Source organism: Somniosus microcephalus, chromosome 6, assembly GCF_052327205.1.
Source record: "Somniosus microcephalus isolate GS21.2 chromosome 6, FLI_Smic_1.0, whole genome shotgun sequence".
NCBI lineage: Eukaryota > Metazoa > Chordata > Chondrichthyes > Squaliformes > Somniosidae > Somniosus > Somniosus microcephalus.
In genome coordinates, this window is record NC_140992.1 from 97,441,245 (window position 1) to 97,466,827 (window position 25,583).

General features: G+C 43.3%; 1 protein-coding gene across 18 annotated transcripts in view; it reads right to left on the minus strand.

The window, feature by feature from the left end:
- LOC147115941 (SH2/SH3 adapter protein NCK1-like) overlaps nucleotides 1-25,583 on the minus strand; it is a 238,719-nt gene that overhangs the window by 123,936 nt on the left and 89,200 nt on the right. For 5 of the 18 annotated variants that reach the window (XM_085990593.1, XM_085990598.1, XM_085990597.1 and 2 more), the window contains one exon: nucleotides 12,505-12,556. The exons of 1 other annotated variant lie outside the window; for it this stretch is intronic. The gene's annotated coding sequence lies outside the window, so the exon portion shown is untranslated. Of the gene's footprint in view, nucleotides 1-137; nucleotides 238-12,504; nucleotides 12,557-18,652; nucleotides 18,733-21,470; nucleotides 21,546-25,583 lie in introns of those variants that run through there. 12 more of the 18 variants (XM_085990607.1, XM_085990608.1, XM_085990604.1 and 9 more) reach the window with 7 other exon arrangements.

Consider the following 25,583-nt stretch of genomic DNA (forward strand, 5'->3'; position numbering starts at 1 on the left):
TGGGCGAGGTGAACTATTCAATAATCCTAGGTAAAGCTCTGGTACACAGGATAAACATCACACACACACACTTCTCAAAGTAGTGCTTATCTGCAAATCTCAAACCATTGAAAATATACTCCCTCCAATTACAATACCTATTTCCGATGGATTTCAAACATGAGCACGAATTCACAATATCATTCGTCTCCTGACCACAGCTCCAGTTCAACCTGCATCATCTCCACAACAGTCTAACTGGGCAATAAAACAAAAGGTATGTTCTGATTTTAAACACGAATAAACATTTATATATAAAAACTAACTTTGCCATCCCCAATTAAGGGCAGTCAATAGTAATCCTTTCAATGACAAAGGTTTGTACATAAATATATGCTGACTGCCATACCAGACTCCAAGAGTGTTTTTTTTTTTTAATTAATTGAACTACTGTTCTGCAATATTACTGTCAAAATAAGTTACAAACTAATTTGACAGTGAATCTTGCACTAAATTCAAATTCACTTTCATTGTAATGTGTCACGTGTTTAAGCTGAATATTTCTGTTGTTGGTGCCCTTCCTGTTACTCAGATGTTCCTACATAGCTGCAATGTGTGCAGCTCTCAAGCTTCCGGGAGCTATAGCAGGTGTGTGACCTTAACTGGTACAATGCTTATCTAAACCATTTTGAATAAGTGAGGCGTTAATAGAGTAATGAATTTTAATCCTCATGGCAGAGTGCATCTGTATGATTAAAAAAAATTGCATCAGGTTACAGACAGGATGAGGCAAAGGAGGAGAATTATTTAATGATAAGGATTTTAAATTGAACATGTGGGAGGGACAGGGAGCCAATGCAAATCAATGAGGACGGGGTTGATAGGTGTACCGAACTAGGGGTGGGACAGGATGCGTGAGGTAGAGTTTTTTTTAAACAAATTGGAGTTTAGAGGGTGCAGGAAGGGAGGCCGGCAATGGCAGTAATGGAGTAGTCAGGCCAATGTTGCAGAAAGGTCCAGGAGGCATAAAGCGCCACTGTCACAGGGGATTATTTGTTTCTTTAGTTAGGGCTGTGATGCAGTGAAAAATTGTGGCAGCTGGACTAGAGGAATTCAGAGAGTTATGGGAGAGAGGAGTACAGATATGGGATTATCGTTGAAATGCACAATGATTCTGGTAGTGTTAGTTTTTGCTGGGGAAAGCAAAGCATTGTAGTATTTCATGGGGTAAAAAGCAAGATTAGTGATGGTTGCCTCAGGGGGACAGAAGGATAGTGAATTCAGAGGGAGCCATCGGCTTTGAGGCAAAAAATTAAAGCACAGAACGAGGAGCCGTTTGCATCAACTGAAGGGATCTTATCCAGTTTGAAGGCCCAGGTGCCTCGGTCTTTAAGTTTGGGGGGGGGGGGGGGGGGGAGAAATACTTCCAAACTACTTTACCTTTCAGCTATCCATCCCACCCTCTCCCAAACATACCTGTATCTCAGTGTCCCTACAATCAGCTAGTGCCACTCACAAGAGGCACTGACTTAAGCACACAATGCAACAGAGTTATGGGTCCATCACAGCCGAGACACCGTCTTAGAATACCATATCTCCTTTAAATACCCAGATTATACAATACTTTTTATAATCATGATAGTCCTTTATCAGCAAGTAACTCTCCAGGTGCGTGCAAAAGAGCTGCAAAGCAGAAACTGCAGTGGTACACAGGACGTACAGGCAGAGCATAAACCACGACCATGAACCCCATGTGTGGTATAAAAGGCTGCAATCCAGTGGATGGGCTCAACAAATAGCTAGGTTTCTATTTCCTATTCTTGCATTAAAGCAGATCTTTTTTATAATAGTCTGCAGCACCTCTCATCCCTAGATTATAGAAGATCATGGGCGGGTGCAAATATAGTCAGATGCACATCGCATTCAACATCAAAGGGAAAAAATTAACAAGTTCTGATGAAAAGAATGACATCACACACACACACACACACACACACACACACACACACACACACACACACACACACATTCTTTTACAAGAAAATATAGAATATTTGCTCAAATATAAATTCTTAAACTGAGGCCAGTCAGCCTTGCATTGTACTTTGCAATTCAGTTGTACACACCAAACATTTTTAGGTTACAGGAAAATGACTATCTTGACACAATAACCACAAGCATTGTATTCTACGCACATGTTTGGGTTTCTGCAAGTCTTACATAAAGAGGTACAAAGCTGGGCAAGTTACTGTCAGAATAAACCCGAACATGTTCTAACCACAGATATAATTTAACAATTACCAGCCCTCTAAAACACACATTTAATATCAGACCCTCAAATGCAGTGCTGTGTACTGTTATAATCACACATTAGGTATTTTCACACTGGAGGCACCAAGTAGCTTGAGGTTTTGCAACATGCATCTGGTCTTAGCATCTTGATCAATACAATACTGTCAATGGAAACGTAACCAGCACTAAATTACTGCTAGAAAAGCAGAAAATAACAAAGGCTTTCACAACAGGGAAATTTTTAAAAGCTCAAATATTCAGTCACCTTTTTGTTAAGATTCTCAGAGAACACTTTAATGTAGATTTTTGTGTATTAGTAAACTTGAATTTTTATAAATTCACAATTCAAAATTATATTTTCAATTAAAACTGTTTAAATGAAACATACCACAGTGGCTCATTGGTAGAAAGAAAAAAGACCAGCAATCATGGTACTTTTACGACTACCGGACATCCCAAAGCGCTTTACAGCCAATGAAGTACTTTTTGAAGTGTAGTCACTGTTGTAATGTAGGAAATACGGCAGCCAATTTGCACACAGCAAGCTCCCACAAACAGCAATGTGATAATGACCGGATAATCTGGGTTTTTATTAAGTGATGTTGACTAAGGGATAAGTATTGGTTAGGACACCCCCGGGGATAACTCCCCTGGCTCTTCTTAGAAATAGTGCCATGGGATCTTTTACGTCCACCCGAGGAGACAGGGCCTCGGTTTAAAGTCTCATCCAAGAGACGGCACCTCCGACAGTGCAGCACTCCTTCGGTAATGCACTGGAGTGTCAGCCTAGATTTTTGTGCTCCAGTCTCTGGAGTGGGACTTGAACCCACAACCTTCTGACTCAGAGGAGAGTGCTACCCACTGAGCCACGGCTGGCACTCTTGCCTCCGAGTCAGAATGTGAACTTGTTCAGTATTTACTAAGTCACTGTCCTCTTTCGTTCAACCATTAAGGCCTTCCTTACTCTTGGCTCTCTGTTCAACCCATAATAGACAGAAACCCTCCAATTGCCTACACAGTGAGTGTATTATTGGTACAGCTCTGCTACACAAACAATTGTTATAGACTAATCCTTCACTTTAGCCATCAACACTTTGAAGTGAACAGTGCATTGACAGCTATGCATCTTACTAAAATCATTTGACAGTATTTTAATCATAGAAAATTGTATTACATTTGTATTATACTGCATGTTAATGATGTTCAAAATAAAATGTTTCTTTTTTTAAACTGACTTTCCTTTGTAGTTATCCTTGCTTTTTTGTGCTCTACACCACCCCCTCCCAATATTCTCTGTTTGACAGCAATAATAAAAATGAAAAAAAAAATTTTAAGTGTTAAAATGCTGTAACACATCAAGGCATTGAATGTCATGAAAAGACTAAAAAAGTTTAAAAACTGCCCAAAGATAAATTGAAGAGTTATTGGAAAGGTTACAGTTTAAAATATCACTGCATCCTATCCCCCAACCCATATGTTCACAGCAGGTAAAGCACTGAAAAAATAAATGGGACTCCTTAAAGATGGGAACTGAGATTATGGGAGAGGAAATGGCAGAAACATCAATATTCTTTTCAGAACAGTTTTCACAGAACAGCAAGGTGCCATTTTCCATAGTTGGAGGAATAGGATATGCACCTGAAAACAACTTCATTTAGTCAATTATTTAAAAGCTGAATGTATAAATATTGTTACGGTAATATGACTTCAAATATATTTGGTATAGCACAGAAGGAAAGTCCAGGAGGAATGTTTGTAGAGGAAAATACTCTTAACTGAAATTTCCCACAACATTTTTTAAAAAAGTCAGTCTTACAATGGGGGGGGGGGGGGGGGGGGGGGGGAGTTCAAACTGCCCAAACACACCCACTCCTGCTCCCCCAGTCTTATGAGGGATGCAGATTTCTCAGCTATAGAAGATTCCTAGGGCAGACAGCTCCAAAGCAGCTCCCAGGCTGGAATGAAGTCATATCACATCCTCACCCCCCTCCTTTTTTGTAGTGAAGCTGCTGCACATAAGTGATATCAAAGGTGCAATGTAGCAGGGAGGGAAACTCTACTCAAGATCATCATAGAATGGTTACAGCACAGAAGGAGGCCACTCGGCCCGTCGAGCCCATGCCAGCTCTCTGCAAGAGCACTTCAGCTAATCCCACTACCCCGCCCTTTCCACGTAGCCCTGCAAATTTTTTTCCTTCAGGTACTTAGCCACGATTGAGTCTGCCTCCACCACCCGTTCAGGCAATGCATTCCAGATCATAACCACTTGCTGTGTAAAAAAGGTTTTCCTCATGTTGCCTTTGGTTCTTCTGTCAATCACCTTAAATCTGGGTCCTGGTTCTCGACCCTTCCGCCAATGGGAACAGTTTCTCTCTATCTACTCTGTCTACACTCTGTGATTTTGAACACCTCCATCAAATCTCCTCTCAACCTTCTCTGCTCGAAGGAGAACAACCCCAACTTCTCTAGTCTATCCACATAACTAAAGTTACTAGTCTCTGGAACCATTCTCGTAAACCTTTTCTGCATCCTCTTGAAGGCCTTCACATCCTTCCTAAAGTGCGGTGCCCAGAATTGGACACAATATTCCAGTTGCGGCCGAACCACTGTTTTAAAAAGGTTCGTCATAACTTGCTTTTGTACTCTATGCCTCTATTTAAGAAGCCCAGGATCTTGTATTTTTTTTTTATATAAACGCTTTCTCAATCTGCCCTGCCACCTTCAACGATTTGTGCACATATACCCCCAGGTCTCTCTGTTCATGCACCCACTTTTGAATTGTACCCTTTAGTTTATATTGCCTCTCCTCTTCCTACCAAAATATATCACTTCGCACTTTTCGGCATTAAATTTCATCTGCCACGTGACCGCCCATGTCACCAGCCAGTCTATGTCTTCTTGAAGTCTATTACTAGCCTCCTCACTGTTCACTATACTTTCAAGTTTTGTTTCATCTGCAAATTTTGAAATTGTGCCTGTACACCCACATCCAAGTCATTATTAATACATAAAGAAAAGCAGTGGTCCTAGTACCGATCCCTGGGTAACACCACTGTATACCTTCCTCCAGTCCAAAAAACAGCCATTCACCACTACTCTCTCCCTGTCACTTAGCCAATTTTGTATCCATGCTGCCACTGTACCTTTTATTCCATGGGCTTCAACTTTGCTGGCAAGCCTATTATGTGGCACTTGATCAAACGCCCTAAATATTATCTAACACAGAATTAATAGCCTAGTTAAGGCGGGAATGCATCTCTTAAAATGAGGTTGCAGTCCCTTGTGGCTTCTTTCGTTTAAGGTGCTGAAAGAATCTTCTCAAATGATTTGCAGGCAAGCCCCCAGGTTCTTGGAAGCCTCCCTGGATGTGCTTGTGGAAGAGGTGAGGGCAAGGAGGGAACTCTTGTTCCCCAGCAGTGCCAGGGGAGTGTGCCAAACACTCTATCCACCAGGCAGAGACACAGATTTCAGGAAGTAGTCAGCTCCAGGATACAGCTTATCTACCCACTTGTGAATGACTCACACACATACTCTACTTTATTCCTTGTGACAGAACTTTGCACTGCAGGAAGCTAAGATTTCAGACACCCCCCTAGTTCCACACTAACAGACCACATCTTAAAAACAAAAGGTTGCGTACTCTTTGTGCAGTCCAAGTCTCCATTACATTTAGAATACATCACAATAGTGTCAGTTGTGGCTCAGTTGGTAGCACATTCGCCTCCGAGTCAGAAGGTTGTGGGTTCAAGTCCCACTCCAGGGGCTTGAGCGCATAAAGCTAGGCTGGCACTCCAGTGCAGTGCTGAGGGAGTGCTGCACTGTCAGAAGTGCCGTCTTTTGGATGAGACGTTAAACAGAGACCCTGTCTGCGCTCTCAGGTGGACGTAAAAGATTCCATGGCACTATTTCGAAGAGGAGCAGGGGAGTTATCCCCGGTGTCCTGGCCAATATTTATCCCTCAACCAACATTTAAAAATTTATCTGGTCATTATCACATTGTTGTTTGTGGGACCTTGCTGTGCGCAAATTGGCTGCTGCGTTTCCCACATTACTACAGTGACTCCACTTCAAAAATACTTAATTGGCTGTAAAGCGCTTTGAGATGTCCAGTGGATGTGAAAGGTACTATAAAAATTCAAGTCTTTCTTTCATAAAGGTTTTGAGCACTGCAGCATTTTTACAATGTTTGCGACTGAAATAGCATTATATGAAAATTCAACAGATTTCACCTATATTTTGACAAACTCGGTAGAGAAGAATGAGAGAAACATATGGAGCCACAATACTGTGGATGGATAATACACTGCAAAAAACAAAATTAACTAGATTACATTTTCACTATAAAGCCACGATGCAGGGTTTGAAGCTTTGCAACGTAGATTTAAACCAAATCCAGAAACCTTGTAGCATGCACAGGCCTCAGTGCTGTGCTGACTGCTGAAAATGTGACAACTATGCAGCTTATATGTTTATGGATTCTCATCAACTGCAGACGATTGTCACATCTGTATCGTCCAAAGTCAAAAATACCCTCAGTGTGATTTGAAAGTAAAATAAGGAATATTGATTCACACTGACAGCTAGTTTGAAATGGTTGAATGAGGATTTATAAATAAACAGCTTCACAACTCTAGGGCTGCGTGCCCTTATACAGGAATCTGGACTGACCGCATCTGGCTGTTTATTGCATAGAATGAACTACTCCCAGCCACAATCTTACCTGTTGTGAACACTAATACTAGTTAACGCTCACAGTTAGAAGCACTAACTGTTCATCTCAACAGCGGCAGCTGGGTAAAAGGGACACTTATTGGAAATTGCAGGAGAATGCTTTTTTCCAGTATAAGTTAATTACCAAAAAAGCACCCAAATTGTTTTATTTTCATAGCCTGAAAATATGTCATTAGAAGAGTTCCAGGGAATCAGCTTGCCACGTATTTGCCAATGTACACTGGACATTTAATCTCATCCACAGCCTTTAGGCACTTCCTTTGTGTAATTAAGTAAAGGTCAGTGTTGAGCTCTGACTATTATTTTTATTATATATTATTTATTCCGACTCACACTAGTATCTGAAACCCAGAGAGTGGTTAGAATGTGGAACTTGCTATCACAAGGAGCAGTTGAAGCGAATACCATAGATGCATTTAAGGGAAAGCCTAGATAAACATGAAAGAGAAAGGAATAGAAGGTTATGCTGATAGCGTTAGATGAAGAGGGGTGAGAGGAGGCTCGTGAGGAGCATAAACATTGTCATGACCAGTTGGGCCAAATGGCCTGTTTCTGTGCTGTATATTCTATGTACTATGTAAAATCTAACCTCTGTAAGCCAATAACCCATCTTTTCAAGCGTAATCAGGCGTTGAAACAACTGACTCTCCGCTGCTAAAGACGTGGGGCTGGATTTTCTCAGCCCCGAGGAGGCAGGCATGGAGGCGGGACAGCTGGTAAAGTAGCAGAAAGTGGGGGCGGATGGCAAACCCGCCCCCATCCCGCCTCCGTGCCCTTTTGCCAGGAGGCGGGAAGATGTGCTGCTTCGGGTCCCATCTCCTGGAGGCAGGAAAGGGATTAAATCCTTTTAACTGCCTGTTAACAGGTAGTTAACAGGCAGAAAAAAGGATTAGTGCCATTTTACTTTCTCGGGTGAAAGCTTCCTGACCTCCGAGAACCCCGCTGGGTTGGAGGAGACGTGAAGGAGGTCTGCGGGGGTCGGAGGCACCTGGAAGAAAGATGTAGAGGTGAGTGATGGGTGCAAGTGTGGAGTGGTAAGAATGGAAGGTGAGTGTTAAAAAATGTTCACTTACCTTGTTTTCTTCCTACAGCCTTCATCCACCCTGGATTGGGAGACCTGACATCTTCCTTGTCGATTTCACAGACTGGCTGTTGGATCCTCTGACCCAACAGCCATCTGAAATCTACAAAGTTGAAAGATTTGAGGAGTCCTGAACACAAGGACTCATCAAACTACACAGAATGTCAGTGTCTGACAGCTTCACAGAGCTGTCAAATGCTGACGTTTCTTCTTTCAAGAAGTCTTGACAGATAACACGTCTGACGTTGACGTGCTCTGTCAGTAACTTCCCCCGTAATTGGCCTCCTGAGCCCGCAGGGCGGGCTTAACAAGGTCAATCAGGGGGAAATCCTTCTGGTTGGTCAGAAGATGGAGGCGGGACACAGACCCGACAAGCAGCAGCCCCGCCTCCAACTCATCTCCATTGAGAAAATCCAGCCCATGGAGTCTGTATTATTTTTGTGTGCTTGCGTCATGGTGCAAGACCAGAGTCAGTTCTCAGGCCCCCTGCATGCAAGGACGATTGGACACTTTGTGCAAATAGAACCAATTGGTCTCTAATGGGCCTATAGAACCAACTGCCAATTTATTAGAAAAACTGGAAAGCATCCGCAAGGGGTAATTTTGCCATTGCTCTACCAAATCCCAAACTGCAACATAAAGAGTCAACATATAACTCAAAATTTCTGAGTAAAGATAATTGGATTTTTTTTTAAATTTGTCCCCCATTTCTATTTTCTCCTCTCCAGATACAATCTCTTACTAGGGTAGGGCATCGTCCAGTACTTTGTCTAATGGACCATTTCTCAGCCTTGATTAAGAGTGTGAGCACATTATTTGACTGTGAAAGGCATCCAACCCCAATCCTGTCCTCACCCAATGTCTACACATGTGCAATTCCCATCAAAGTTCATTGGCTAGCAATTATGGAAATGCAGGATGAATTTCCCCTTCCCTAGCACAGAGAAGACAGTCATTTGTTGTACCCTCACTGCTGCCCTGGCTCATATTAGAGAGCAGAGGCTAGACTGGGGATTTTCTGGTTTGCCTAGCTTAGTACAACCTTAGTACCTTTATTCACTAAGAAATTATTTAGCTATGAATCAGTTCAAAAGTATGTTCTTTGTAAAATACCTGTCTCCATCCTTAATGACATCTCAAGTATGGCTGTACACTTATTTACAATTAAATAGTAATATGAAGTTTGGTAGATGCTAACTATGAACTTTTGCAAGAGAAAGTTTGTAATGGGTCAATTACCCTTCATAAGAATGTTTGCACTGAAACAAAGAAGTCTCTCTAGATTCAGTAGGCAATGTCCTGGTTTTTGACATGGCACCATGACATAAGCACATTGTTCACTGCATTGGTTGAGCAGAATTAACAAAGCAGTGAAGGGTGAAGGGAGTTCCAACAGTGGACAGAAGGCCTGAAGACCCAGGAAAAACTGGCTCTCTGCTACAGGCGACTCAACATAGCTATTGGAACACATTCATGGGAGTCGACAGCACTACTGTAACTACTGTAACAAACAAATCTTAGCTAGGTTCACAGAACTATAAAAGGTTTACAGCACAGAAAGAGCCCATTATGTCTTTGCCAGAACAATCTGAAGATCATCTCATTGCCCTCCTCTCTCCCCATGGACACACATTTTTCTGCTTCAAATTCTTATTCACCTCTCTCTTTAAATCATACAATGATCTCCTAACCCCTCTCCTTATTTGCTTTGTGGCTATTTTAAATTGACAGCATCTAGTCACTGACCCAGCAACATGAGAAAATAGTCTTTCCCCATTCATAGATTTAATAGAGATTTATTAAATTATTTGCTTTCTTTGCTTCAGGTGAAATAGTCCTAGTATCTCAAGTCTCTCTTCATAACAATAGTTTCTCTACTCTTACCCCATAGATCTGTATCATCTTGGTGTACATATGCTCTCTATGGCTTCAATGTTCTATAATATGGTGCCCATAATTGCAAATGCTGCTTTAATGGTGGCCTAACCATTGCAGTATACAGATTTATTCACTCTTCACTCCTGTACTTTATGCCCCATTTATAAAATTCAGAAGGCTAGTGACCAGTTTATGGCTTCAGCTACCTGCACTCACTTTCAGGGAATTATGTATTTGTACTCTTGGTCTCTGTTCCTCCAAAGTTTTCAGTGTCTTTCCATAGAGTATACTCCCATTTCTTGCATTTTGGGAGAAAAGGGTATTACCTCGGACTTCCTTGCATTAAATTGCATGTGCCACCTTTTCCAGCTAGCCTCGGTGTGTGCCAAACTGCCTACTTTTGTGTAGCCAGCAAACTTCAATTCTGTTCTCCCTTTATCCAAGTCCAAATTATCTATGAGAACAACATTAGAACCAGCACTGAAACTTTGTAGTAAGCCTCCTGTGAGAGACCTCATTGAACAACTTCTGAAAATGTATATACGTCAAGTCCTTGCATTCCCTCCATTTATCCAATCGATCACTTTTGGTGGGGGGGGGGGGGGGGGGGGATTACTGAATTTGTCAAACACGTCTCGCTTTCATCAATCCATGCTGGCTGTTCTCCATTAACCCATGCATTTCCAAATTTTCATTAATCTTGGCCCAGAAATTTGGCTCTCCACGGGTGAGTACGCACAGTGTACTCACCCGGAGGCCCAACAGAAGTGCCGGTTTCGTGCATGCACTACGCATGCGTGGGAAACTGGAACTTCCGTTCTCTTAAAGGAAGGGGTTCAGAGGTCGAACGCGTACGCCGGAGAGGCAGCGCGTGCGCATGGAACTTATGTTTTTTTTGCAGGTTTCTCTGGGAGGGTAAGTCTCCAGGAGTTACACATGTAAAAAGCAGGCGCAAGGTCTGCTTTTAACAAGGTAAGTGGTGACTTAATCTAGATTAAAACATTTTTCCCCACAGGTTTATTATTTTTAAATACTTTAAAGAAAGGTAAGTTTATTTTATAGCCCCGTTAGAAAACGTAATTAATTTTTTCAAAAAGTAACTATTTTAAACAATAATTTAAAATTATGTAATTTATAGTTATTTTAAAAATATTTTTAAAAAAATTATTTGACGTTTCAGTGATGTTTTGGGGCTTATAGTATTTATAGTTTTGACAGCTCTTCCTGTCAATTTTATGAATGGGCATTTCCCTGCTACCATTGGTTCCCCCTGGCCCACGTGATCCCAGGGGACGCATCAAACTAACTGCGCCCCTGGGATACACAAGCACTGCGCGCCGGCAGTTGGAGCAGGCCCAGGATCGGAATCCCACGCAGGCCCACAGCTCAACGGCCGGCGCGTCCCCGACCCGAATTTCTGGGCCGTTAATTTGAATTCTGGATTCCAAGAGTTTCCCCACAACTGACATTAGACTAAACAGTCCTCATTTCCCTTCTCAAACAGGTACTAGAATGCTACTCTCTAGTTCCCCTTGCACAATTTGCAGTCAGCACCTCTGTTATCTCCTCTGACTTCCTTCAACAGCTAGGGTGCATTCCTAGCAGGGCCTGGTGGCTTACCTATCTTGAGTTTGGCTATTTTTTTTCCAGACCCAATTCTTCATCTATATTTACTGCTAACAATTGCTCTACATTCTCCTCTAGTACATTTGGATTCTTACCTTCACCATAATTTGCAAAAACTAAAACCATTCAATATCTCTACCATATCTTCATGCTGCACAACTCGATCCCTGAGCAGTCTCGTGTAGACGGGAGCATAAAATTACAAAGAGACATTGATAGATCAAGTGAGTGGGCAAAACTGTAGCAGATGGATTTAATCGCAGGTAAGTGTGAGGTCAACCATTTTGGACCAAAAAAAATAGACCCAAATATTTTTCAAGTGTTGAAAAGCTAGGAACCGTGGAAGTTCAAAAAGATTTAGGGTCCATATAGACAGATCACTAAAATCTAGTGGAATGTTAACCTTTATATCTGAAGGGCTAAAATATAATGGGGAGGAAGTTTTGCTACAGCTATACAAAACCCTGGTTAGACCACATCTGAAGTATTGTGTACAGTTCTGGGCACCGCACCTTAGAAAGGATACATTGGCCTTGGGAGGAGTGCAGTGTAGATATTTATCTTATATTTGAAGATTGCCCACTGCTGATCTATCATCTTGTTTGCCAACTTTTCTGCCAAGTTAATTTAAGTTGGATCCCTTCATATCTCACTGAACTTTGCCTTTTTCCAGTCCAGCATCAGGATCAAAGATCCCTTTATGTACATGAAAGTCAAGGTCATAAATCCATTTGATCCAAAGAAAGACTGATTTCTAATTAAATAAAACAATTCACACATGGGCACTTAATTCACTATCATTACAAATAAAATATGATACAACTATGATATCTAACATTTATGGGTAAACCAACAGGATGAATTAAAAATGGTTACTGTTGCTTATTCTGGCCAGTAAACAGAAATGAAAATTCTACCTGTGCCACATCAAAACAGCCAGCCTCAAAGAGTATCCTGTCCAATGGTGAGCTGAAATTAAAAAAAATACATTTAAATTCACTGCATCATTACCTGCATTTCCCCCATCCCAACATTACCCTTTGCTGGAAGAGCAATGAATAGAAGAAAAATAGTTGCAAGTTTTCTAATCCAATGACAAACGTTTTTTGAAAACTGGCTGCGCGAGCATGTAATTATTTTGATTCATTCTTTCATTTGTAAGCATTTCCTCTTTTAACAATCACATGCTCAAAAGGAAGATTACAGCACCCTGAAAAAAAGAACTATTGCATGAAATGTCCACCGAACAATTAGCAGCTGTAAGTGAAGTTTTGAGAAGCGCATTCCAAAAATGAAGTTCCTGAAAAACAGATCGACTGTATAAAAATAAAGCCAGTATAGATATAACAAGTATGAAATTCTTGATATTAAACATACTGTACTGCCATTTAAAATATTGCAGTAACCACACTGGACAAGAACATTTGAAAATGATGAGCAGGTAAAGATCAGCTGGTCCATCATTCCTGTTCCATACTGATCACTTCACAGAAGGCACTAAATGGGGTAAGAGGAGCTGCATCTGGTCACAATAGAATTGGGGAAAGCAAGAAAAAGGAAATGATGGAGCTGGAAACGCAGAGAGATAATACCTGCACATTTGTTTTTTGGCTTGTCAAAACTGGACAGTAACTTGGCTCTGGCTATTTGTTAAGAATATAGTTAGAAATAAGTATGTAATGAGCAAGACCATTCAACTCAACCAGCTCTCCATGTATAACTTGTTCCCTCATCGACTCTATACCACCTATTTAACTTCTTGAAGGAACGTCCTTTAAAATTTCTTCTGGACTTTTACCTAGACGAGAACACCCAAATCCTTTATCTAGACTGGTTGCTTTTCCTAGCGTGACATATTTCAATGGTTTCTGCCATTCAAGAACCATGTACCACAAAACATTCAATAATCTCTGGCACTTGCCCTTAAAAAGAAAATGATTCCCTTCAGCCTGCCCTCCTAAATTGCTTACTTCCTGCTCAGCGCCTCTCTTCTAAACAGAAGTTTTTTTTATATCAGGAGCGCAGCACAAGTATAAAGGTTAGTGCATTAATTTTCAATGTTGTTACTCTTGTGATTTTTTTTTTAAACAAGTGCTCTGCATACCATATTAACTGCTTAATCTGGGAGTCATCTAATTTCCCCCTTACCATGAGCATGGAGGGAAGGAGAGGGAAAAAATTCTTTTAACCTTAAATCTTGCTTGAGGCTCAGCAATCTTGCAGTTCTCTTGTCTGGTTTGATGTTCACATTTCAAAGTTAAATGGCCTGTTTGCAATTGCACAATACAGTACTTTCCTCAGAACTTTGGTTTAAAAACTGAGTTGTGTGTCACACCCAGCTTTTGTTCAATGAAAGCAAGTTCAGTTCTGCAACTCTCAACTTTTCAGCCTTAAATCTCAAATCACCCTCTTTTCTCTTCCAGAACCCTCTTCCATGCAATTTTTAAAGGGGTACTGAAAACTGGACAGAATATTCTAAATGCGGCTTCAACAATTTTTACAAAATCAGAATATAATTTTAGGCAATGCAGGTCAGTCTCTAATAAAGTGAAGCACTAAATATTTGCAAGATAGTTGTGATGTCACTAATCTTCTGCAGAGCAAGTTCCAAACCATCTACAATTTACCCAATGCCAGACCCAAGTAGTAGGCACAAAATAAAGTTTCTGGCAATTAATATTTGTATTCCTTTCACTTCATAGCATTATGCTCATGTTTTCTGGAACTAGTAACAATTAGTTTATTTGTCTCCAAAGTTCAAACATTTGATTCGTGTTTTCATGAAATATTGGGCAGTTTGTTTTTAAAAGTATTGGTAGCAAAGTTTTTTTCTAAATGTTTAAGGAGTTCATCAACAAACCTCTTGGGGTTAATCATTTTCCAGTTTCACTCTATATGTGGGATCTAGTACACTGTGCTGCCAGCAAGCTTTCCAATTTTTTCAACTATTGATTAAGAACTAAAACATCTGGAACAGATTGGGAATTTAATGCAAGGGAATGCATTTCTCCCAACAGCAACTCCACTTCAGTTTGAAACAGCTTCCTCCCACCCCCAAATCAAATTCCTGTCATTGTACGGTTAATGGGGATTGCTGCAAGCCATGTAGTTCATCGTTAATTGAACCCAGACATTTACTCAACAATGTGCATTAAGGGATGAAGTTCTCAGATACTGTTTACACAAAACACTAAATTGAGGAAACCTTAAAATAGACAAGTAATAGTGGTTAGCACTGTTGCCTCACAGCGCCAGGGACCCGGGTTCGAATCCGGCCTCGGGTAACTGTCTGTGTGGAGTTTGCACATTCTCCCCATGTTTGCGTGGGTTTCCTCCGGGAGCTCCGGTTTCCTCCCACAGTCCAAAGATGTGCGGGTTAGGTTGATTGGCCATGATAAATTGACCATTAGTGTTAGGGGGATTAAAATATGTGGGGTTACGGGGATAGGGTGGGATATGTGTCGGTGCAGGCTCGATGGGCCAAAATGGCCTCTATCTGCACTGTGGGGTTTCTGTGATTCTGTGATTGGCTACAGTTATGCTCAATTGACAAAACGGGACACCATCCCACTGACTATTTCTTGCCAGAACCTCTTCCTTTATCAGACAATGCCAAATCTTCTACATTGCACATGGCACATTTCCAGCCCTCTGCTCTTTCGCACCCACATGTTAAGAACCTCAGCAGCATCAATAGCATCAAACACATCATTAAGTTAACTAAGTTGAGTCCATAGGAATCAAGGCGCTCTCAACTTCCTTGCAACTGCATTTTAAAACTCCCTATTGCCTAGTCTTTATCCCTTCATTCACCACAATATATCACTGCAGCTGCTGACTTGCTCAACCACTCCCTCACTTCCACCTTTAATGTCCTGGTCCCAAGGAAAACCATCATCATCTCATGCTAGGCGCTCCTCCTGGTACCGCCCTCATCCTTACTGCCTCAAATCCAAGGAATATAATCTTGAATACACACATCATCAGATCTAGCTGGACTACATCAGACTCTAATGGGCCTCATTCTCCTCTGCCAAAACCATTCACTGGTCTAAAGTCACACTGCAGAGAAAAGATAACTCCAGCTTCTTTTCTAAACTATAATCACCTCCTTAAAGTCCCCCTCCCCCGTTGACCCCTTCACACTCACCTCTAGCAAGACCAAGTAGTTTACAGGCCACAAGGGAAATAATCCATTCACTGACTCGGCTGCTTCCCCCTCGTCATAGGCCACCAAGCCAATCCTTCCCCAGCCTGAACCTGCCAGGGACTGGAACCTGTATCGCTCTTTAGGTTCCCTCTCATTACCTCCATGCCCTCGGAGCTCAAGCCGTCCACAAGACCCACCACCTGCTCGCTTGACCTAATTTCCACTAAAGTGCTGACCTTCCTGACCCCCATGTTGGTTGACATTGTAAATAGCTCTCTTTCCTCCGGCATGTTCCCCTCCCTTTTGAAACCACATTACTCTCCCAAAAAAACAATCCCTCTCATCTTTCCAAACTATTGCCCCTTCTCCAACTAGAGAGAAAACAGGGAATTATAGACCGGTAAGCCTGGCATCGGTAGTGGGGAAAATGCTAGAGTCCATTATAAAAGATGTAATAGCAGAGCACTTGGAAAACAGTGACAGGATCGGACAAAGTCAACATGGATTTACAAAAAGTAAATCGTGCTTGACTAATCTACTGGAATTTTTGAGGATGTAACTGATAGAATAGATAAGGGAGAACCAGTAGATGTGGTGTATTTGGACTTTCAGAAGGCTTTCGATAAGGTCCCGCATAAGAGATTAGCGTGTAAAGTTAAGGCACATGGGATTGGGGGCAAGGTACTGACTTGGATAGAGAACTGGTTGGCAGACAGGAAGCAAAGAGTTGGAATAAACGGGTCTTTTTCTGAATGGCAGGCAGTGACTAGTGGGGTACCGCAGGGATCGGTCCTTGGACCCCAGCTATTCACAATATATATTAATGATCTAGATGAGGGAACTAGATGTAATATCTCCAAGTTTGCCGACGACACAAAGCTGGGTGGGCGTGTGTGCTGTGAGGAGGATGCTGAGAAACTCCAGTATGATTTGGACAGGTTGGGTGATTGGGCAGATGCATGGCAGATGCAGTATAATGTGGATAAATGCAAGGTTATCCACTTTGGTGGCAAAAACAGGAAGGCAGATTATCTGAACGGCAATAGATTGGGAGAAGGGGAAATGCAACGAGACCTGGGTGTCCTTGTGCATCAGTCGCTGAAGATAAGCATACAGGTGCAGCAGGCGGTTAAGGCAAATGGTATGTTGGCCTTCGTAGCGACAGGGTTCGACTACAGGAACAAGGATGTCTTGCTGCAGTTGTACAGGGCCTTGGTGAGACCACATCTTGAGTATTGTGTGCAGTTTTGGTCACCTTATCTGAGGAAGGATGTTCTTGCCATGGAGAGAGTGCAGCGAAGATTCACCAGACCGATACCTGGGATGGCAGGAACGACGCATGAGGAGAGATTGGGTCGATTGGGCTTATACTCGCTGGAGTTTAGAAGAATGAGAGGGGATCTGATTGAAACTTATAACATTCTAACAGGACCAGACAGACCAGATGCAGGAAGGATGTTTCCGATGGCAGGGGGAGTCCAGAACCAGGGGTCACAGTCTAAGGATAAGGGGTAAGCCATTTAGGACAGAGATGAGGAGGCATTTCTTTACCCAGAGAGTGGTGAACCTGTGGAATTCTCTACCACAGAAGACAGTTGAGCCCATTCATTAAATATATTCAAGAAGGAGTTAGATATATTTCTTAAGGCTAAAGGGATATGGGGAGAAGGCAGGGACAGGGTACTGAGTTTGGATGATCAGCCATGATCTCATTGAATGGCAGAGCAGGCTCAAGGGGCCGAATGGCCTACTCCTGCTCCTATCTTCTGTGTTTCTATGTTTCCTTTCCTCTCCAAAATCCTTGAATGTGTTGTAATTTCCCAAATCTGAACTCAACTCTGACAACTCCCTATATGAATCTCTCCATCCCACTAGTGTCACTGGGTTCCCCAAATGTATGTGTTGTCCCAATAAACTGCAAAATTGTCAGGACTTTCCAAGAACATCAGCCTGGAAGACAGAGTGAAAAGTAGTCTGCCCAGCTGCCAATCTTAGCAAGTCCCAGCAGTTCAACATTTGGCGTGCACTCAGTTGTGAGAGACTCGTACCCCGCAACATGGTCCTGCATGATACAAGAGAGGCCGTAATCAAATTACAGAAATGGAGTGCACTATATGTGCATTTGGATTAGACTAGAATTGGTTCTTTGCTCACAATGAGAACCTTCTTTTAACTAAAGGTGCAAAACAGTTAAGATCTCAGAAAAACCATGAACAGATGAAACAAATGTTGAATGTAAACCTCCATCCCAGAACAACTTTTGCTGGGAGCAATCCAATTGCCGCCTTCTTTCTATTTACCCCTCTGAAATGTCTATTCTAAGAGTTAGTAGCAGAAAACAGTACAACTTACATAGCCTGGAAATGCAATGGAAGGGGTTAGAATTTTGTTTTAATTGTTTTACATTTCTCTCAACAAATAATCAGAGAAAACAAATGTAATTTTACAAAAAGTCTCAAGACAGGATGACTACAAAATTAATAACAGGGACAGATTGGTCTAAGGTTATTGCTACAATTAAAATATTGAAAGGGTGATTTCACCAGGAGTGAAGTGAACACTGTACTTTTCTGGTTAAGAATTCTTTAAAACATCTGCAAAGAATAAGACTTGCATTTATATAGTGTTTATGTCTCAAAATGCTTTTAAGTGTTTTACACTTTGTTTTTGAAGTGCAGTTAACTTATTTTGCCAAATGCAGCAGTCGTTCTGTGCTGCAACATCACACAAACAACCATGATAAGAGTGACAAGTGATTTTTTTTTTAAAGTTGGTATTGCTTGAGGAAGAAATGTTGGGCCAGGCCATCGGAAGAGCTACCTGCTCTTCAAAGTGCCATAGGAGCTTTTGATGTCTATCTAAACCACTGAGATCACAACCTTCATTCAAAGTCTCAGCTGATGGACAACACTAACCATGCAGTAAAAACAGAAAATGCTGGAAATACTCAGCAGGTCAGGCAGCATCTGTGGAGAGAGAAACAGAGTTAACGTTTCAGGTCGTTGACCCTTTGTCAGAACTGGAAAAAGCTGGAGATGGAACAGGTTTTTAAGCAAGTGCAGGGGCAGGGGGGGGTGGTCTGTGGTGGGATCGAAGGTAGGAGAGATTAAAGAGACATTGAGAGATTAAGAGATGGTGCAAGGCAAAAGGAGATGGTAATGGGACAAGTTAAGAAACAAAAGATGGCTCGAGATGAAGTGCAAATGGCACTGGCAGAATGAAAGACAGCAGCCATGTGAGAAAGAAAAAAATGAAAAAAATAGAACCACCTTCTCCTTCACTTTCCTCTGACCCCATCCCTTCTTCCAATCTCACCCCCTGCCGTGTTTTCACTATCCCCTCTGACCCCGAATGATCAGTCCTTGGCAAAGGCCCGAGCTTCATCCCCTTACGCCCCCATCTCAATGAATTTAGAGCTTGGCACAATGCTGAGCTCTTTTTCCGCCGCCTTCATCTCTGTGCCCACTACTTTGGCCAGGAGTCTTCCCCCCACACAGCTGACCCTTTCTCCCGTTTTCAGATTTCTCGTTCTAGCTGGACCCCTCCCTCTGGCATCTTAACCTCTCGATCTTTTCATTGCAAACTGCCGGCGTGACATCGGCCATCTCCATTTCTCTGCTCCCCTCACTCACTCCAACCTACCTCCCTCTGAACTTGCAGCACTCCATTCTCTTAGATCCATCCCCAACATTGTCATTAAACCTGCTGACAAGGGTAGTGCTGGTGCTGTTTTTTGGCGAACCGACCTCTACCTAGCAGAGGCTGAACGCCAACTCTCCGACACCACCTTCTACCTCCGCGTGTGCCTGTTCTTGCCCCATGGAACTTATCTCTTCCTATCTCGACTATTTTTTCTCCCCTCGTCCAGTCTCTTCCCACCTACATCCGCGACTCTTCCGACGCCCTCCGCCACTTTAACAGTTTCCAGTTTCCTGGCCCCAACCGCCTCCTTTTCACTATGGACGTCCAATCCCTCTACACCTCCATCCCCCATCAGGATGGCCTGAGGGCGCTCCGCTTCTTCCTTGAACAGAGGCCGAACCAGTCCCCATCCACCACCACCCTCCTCCGTCTGGCTGAACTTGTTCTCACATTGAACAACTTCTCCTTTGACTCCACTCACTTTCTCTAAAGTAAAAGGTGATGCTATGGAAACCCACATGGGTCCCAGCTATGCCTGCCTTTTCGTGGGATATGTGGAACATTCTTTGTTCCAGTCCTACTCAGGTCCCATCCCTCACCTCTTTTTCCAGTACATTGATGACTATCGGTGCCGTTTCCTGCTCTCGCCCTGAACTAGAAAATGTCAATCACTCTGCTTTCAATTTCCACCCTTCTCTCATCTTCAGTCAATCTCCGACTCTTCCCTTCCCTTCCTCAAATTCTCTGTCTCCATCTCTGGGGATAGGCTATTGACAAACATTAACCACAAGCCCACTGACTCCCAGCGCTACCTGGACTACACTTCCTCCCACCCCGCTTCCTTTAAGGACAGTATTCCATTCTCCCAGTTTCTCCGTCTCCGCCGCATCTGCTCAGACGATGCCACCTTCCATACTAGTGCTTCCGACAGGTCTTCCTTTTTCCTCAACCGAGGATTCCCCTCTACTGTGGTTGACACTGCCCTTGACCATGTCCGTTCTATTTCCCGCACTTCTGCTCTCACTCCTTTCCCTCCCTCCCGGAACCACGATAGGGAGCCCCTTGTCCTCACCTTCCACCCCACCAGCCTCCACATTCAACAGATCATCCTCCACTATTTCCGCCACCTCCAGCGTGATCCCACCACCAAACACATCTTCCCCCTCCCCTCCCAGTATTCTGAAGGGACTGCTCCCTCCGCGACAACCTGGTCCACTCCTCTATCACCCCCAGCACCCCTCCCTTCCCCTTCGCCCGGCACCTTCCCTTGCAAGTGCAGGAGATGCAACACCTGCCCTTTTACCTCCTCCCTTCCCATGGTCTAGGGCCCCAAATACTACTTCCAGGTGAAACAGCGATTTACTTGTACTTCTTGCAATTTAGCATGCTGTATTCGCTGCACACGATGTGATCTTCTCTGCACTGGGGAGACCAAATGCAGATTGGGTGACCGCTTTGCAGAACACCTCCGTTCAGTCTGTAAGCGTGACCCCAAGCTTCCGGTCGCCTGTCACTTTAATTCTCCGCTGCACTCCCACTCTGATCTCTCTGTCCTCGGCCTCTTACGCTGTTCCAATGAAGCTCAATGTAAGCTCGAGGAACAGCACCTCATCTTTTGATTAGGCACTTTACAGCCTTCTGGGCTCAACATAGAGTTCAACAATTTCAGACCGTAACCTCTGCCCCTACCCTTTTTTCCCCCCCATTTTTTTTTCTCTCCCACATGGCAGCTGTCTTTCATTCTGCCAGTGCCATTTAGACTTCATCTAGAGCCATCTTTTGTTTCTCAACTTGTCCCATTACCATCTCCTTTTGCCTTGCACCATCTCTTAATCTCTCTTAATCTCTCCTGCCTTCCATCCTATCACAGACCTTCCCTTTTGTTCTTTCCTCCCCTCCTTCCCTGCCCCTATACTTACTTAAAAACCTGTTCCATCTCCAGCTTTTCCAGTTCTGACGAAATGTCATCGATCTGAAACTTTAACTTGGTTTCTCTCTCCACAGATGCTGCCTGACCTGCTGAATATTTCCGGCATTTTCTGTTTTTATTTCAGATTTCCAGCATCCGCAGTATTTTGCTTTTGTACTAACCATGCAGTGGTCCCTCGACGTGGCACTGCAGTGACAGCCTGGATTATGTGCTCAAGTCCTACAGGTTCCTGCCAACTGAATCAAAAGGAATCTATTCTGGGTTCATTACATCTTCACAGCAAATTTTATTTAAAATAACAATTACAGATTGCAATTTATGTTACTGAAAACATTTATATCTCACAGCAACAACCAAAAGGTGCAGTCTGCCAAGGCTCATCTGGAGGCAACAGCCTACCTTGGTGGCTTGGACTCTGCAGGTCAGCAGTGCTATTCCTCTACCCCCTGCCGTGCACTCCCCCAACTAAAAAACATTGGCATGCATGGACCCTCCCCAGCTAGAAATTAAAAAGCTCAACTTACAACTCCAGTATAATGTATTATCACATGGTTTAGTATGAGCATGCTCAGTTCGCTCTGGCCTAAAAGCAAGCACATGGACTTGCAACTCATCGTGTCTCTGTCCTTCATTTGTTCTACCCACATATATTACATTTTGGCAACAAGGATGGGGTCCCAAAGCCATTTTTAGGGATCATGGAAGGACACAGTTTTCAACCTTCGAGTGGACAAGTTTAAGGTGAATTTGAGACGCCTAAACTGAATTTTTGCGATGTTTTACTGTTAATGGTCATTTATAATCCTTCATTTGTTCTACCCAAGATAGACCCACACACACATACATAACTGGCTGCTGCAACTGATGCTGTGGAATCTACCCTGTAACATAAACAGGGTAGTAATGCAGCCAAGACTTTTACAGAATTGTTGCAAGAATATAATTCACCAAAGTCAAACTTAATAAAAAGATGTTTGATTGGGTCAGGGCCGATTCAAAATGTAACATTAATTAATTTACATATGGGAGTGAGTTTCAGCATTGCAAGTTCTCTGACATTGCACAGGACATCCGACACTGAAATCAGGGCAATTCCTTTTATTTTTTTTTTATTTTTTTATAAAAGATGTGCCCATTAGCAGTGAAATTCTATTCCTATCTCTAACCCTGAAGGGAAGACTGCAGGGAAGGGTGGTGTTATGTATTGTGTGTTCTATTGTGTGTTCTCCTCCCACCTGTGGTGGCGCTGTCACAGGAGATAAATGGTTGGGTGTTCTCTGTTAAGTTTAGCTCTCTTTGTTCAGAACTTTCCAGAACTTCCTTTCCTTCCAATAAAGCACTTCGTGTTTGAATCTCTGAGTTCTGAGTCCTAAATTGTGTCTAGGTAGAAAGGTACAACAAGTGGCGACGAGGAGCGGATGAATCTGCGTACATTACAGGTGCAGTGAGTAAACAGAAAATTTAATTTGAAACATGAGATGGCTACTATATTAGGAAACATCGGTGATTTTGATGAAAATGTGGAGCAATGGAGCGCATATACGGAACGTTTTGACTATTTTGTATTGGCGAATGCGGTGGCAAATGAAAAGGTCGTGCCTACCTTGGAGTGTAATCGGGCCGAAGACATTCAATTTACTTTGCAGCCTTGTGCAACCAGATAAGCCAGGAGCACATTTTTCACCAAAACCTCTGAAATCTAAATCTCTCAGCAATAACCAAACGGAATCAAGAGGGGGAATCAGTGACGATGTTTATTGCTGCTTTAAAAAGGTTGTCGGAACACTGCCAGTTCAAGGAGGTGCTGAATGACACCATTAGAGACAGACTTGTGTGTGGTCTGCAAAATGCAGCCACACAGAAGCGCCTTCTTACTGAGGACAACCTTACTCTTGAAAAGGCCATTGAAGTTAGTGTCTCCATGGAGATGGCAGAAAAGGAGGCTCACCAGTTGAGTTCAACAGGGAGAGTTCACAAGGTGTCGTCTGAGCCTAAAGGTGCACGGAACGGCACATGTTACCGTTGTGGGAAAACGGGCCATCACGCTAATGACTGCTGGTGTACGGAGTTGGAGTGCCGAAATTGTGGCAAAAAGGGTCACATTGAACGCGCCTGTAGAGGTTAAAAAAGAACAGAGAGCTGGGAAGCATGGAAGCAAAATGTCTGTATTTGGACAAGAGAGGAAAAAGAGAGTGTTCATTCAGTGCAGTATGATGAAACAAGCAAAACAGAGGGGAGAGACACCTCTGGAGGAGGAAGAGGTGCACATACTGATGGTTGCAGGGGATTTAAATGGCTACTGGGTGTCACCACTGGTGGAGGGACAATCAGTGCGGATGGAGGTGGACACAGGCGTGGCTGTGTCCCTTGTTTCAGACACTGTCTACTACAAAATGCTAAAGCATCTTACCCTTCAGCCAGCAAACATTGTGCTAAAGACGTATACCGGCGAACCTGTGGCCATGAGAGGCGTCATTGAGGTGACAGTTAAATTGAACGGACAGACTGCAAAACTGCCACTATATGTGGTAAAGGGAAATTACCCATCGCTACTGGGACGTGCGTGGCTAGAGAAAATCACGCTGGACTGGCCTGCAGTCCGCATGATGTCAAAAGGGGAGTCAGGTCTGACTGCAGTGTTAAACAAACATGCAGAACTCTTCAATGGGGAACTTGGGAGCATGAAAAAGATCAGCGTGAGACTGGACATTAAACCTGACAGTAAGCCGAAGTTTCACAAAGCCCGACCTGTACCCTATGCAATTAGGCCAAAAGTTGAGGCTAACTTGGAGGCCTTAGTCGAGAATGGAGTCCTGGAGCGTGAGCAAATGGGCCACACCCATTGTTCCCGTCCTGAAAAAGGATGAATCTGTTCAAATCTGCGGGGATTTTAAAGTGACTATTAACCCAGTGCTGTCTGCGGAGCAGTACCCTCTTCCCCTCATTGATGATCTTTTTACGGGCCTGGCTGGAGGGCAAAGTTCACCAAAATAGACTTATGCCAGGCTTATCGACAAATGCATGTCGATGACAAATCAAAGGAGCTGCTGACAATTGTGACACACAAGGGGCTATACAGGCACTGCCGCCTTCCGTTTGGAATTACGTCGGCCCCTGCTCTATTCCAAAAGGGCAATGGATCAGATTTTGAGTGGACTGCCAGGAGTCCAGTGCTACCTGGACGACATCCTTGTCACTGGGACAAATGAGGAGGATCATCTTCTGGACTTGGATGCGGCACTACAACGACTGAAAGAGTACGGACTCAGAGTTCGTAAAGACAAATGTGAATTCTCAGTCTTCAGTTGAGTACCTGGGGCATGTGGTTGACGCCGTCAAAGGTCAAGGCGATCGTAGAGGCCCCAGCACCCCAGAATGTGAGCCAGTTACGTTCATTTCTGGGACTACTTAACTACTATGGGAAGTTTATTCCAGACTTAGCAACATTGCTGAAGCCGTTACATCAGTTGCTATGTCAAGGCAAAACATGGAAATGGACTGAACTGTGCAACGAAGCTTTCGCCCAAGCAAAGAAAGCATTGCTGAAATCGGAGGTCCTGACACACATCGACCCAAAGCTACCCGTGCAGCTAGCATGTGATGCATCACCATATGGTGTGGGAGCAGTCATATCCCACATCATGCCTTCGGGTGAAGAGAAACCTATCGCATTCGCATCACGCACCTGAACAAGGCCGAGAGTAACTATGCGCAGATCGAGCGCGAGGCCTTGGGAATCGTTTTTGGAATTTGAAAATTTCATCAGTACCTGTTTGGGAGAAGGTTTGCACTCCTGACGGACCACCGTCCATTGACTTCAATCTTGGGCCCCTCACCGGAATTCCGTCTCTCGCTGCAAGCAGGATGCAAAGGTGGGCTTTACTGTTGTCAGGACACACATACAACATCAAATATCGCAAATCAGACTTGCACAGCAACGCAGACGGTCTCTCGAGGCTACCCTTGCCTGTTACTCCCCCAGAGCCTCGTCAGATAGACATCTTCTACTTTAGACAAGTGGAGGGAGCACCTGTCACTGCAGTTCAGGTGCGAAGGTACACCCGCAACAATCCAGTCCTGTCTGAGGTAATGGACGATGTCATTCGAGGGAGAGCTATAGGAGATTCTCCTAGTTTGAAACCTTACGTTTCAAAAAGAAATGAGCTCTCCGTCCAGGCAGGTTGTCTTCTTTGGGGACGCCGTGTCATCATTCCGCCACCTCTGAGGGAACCTATACTGCAACAACTTCATACAGGCCACAGTGGGATGGTTCG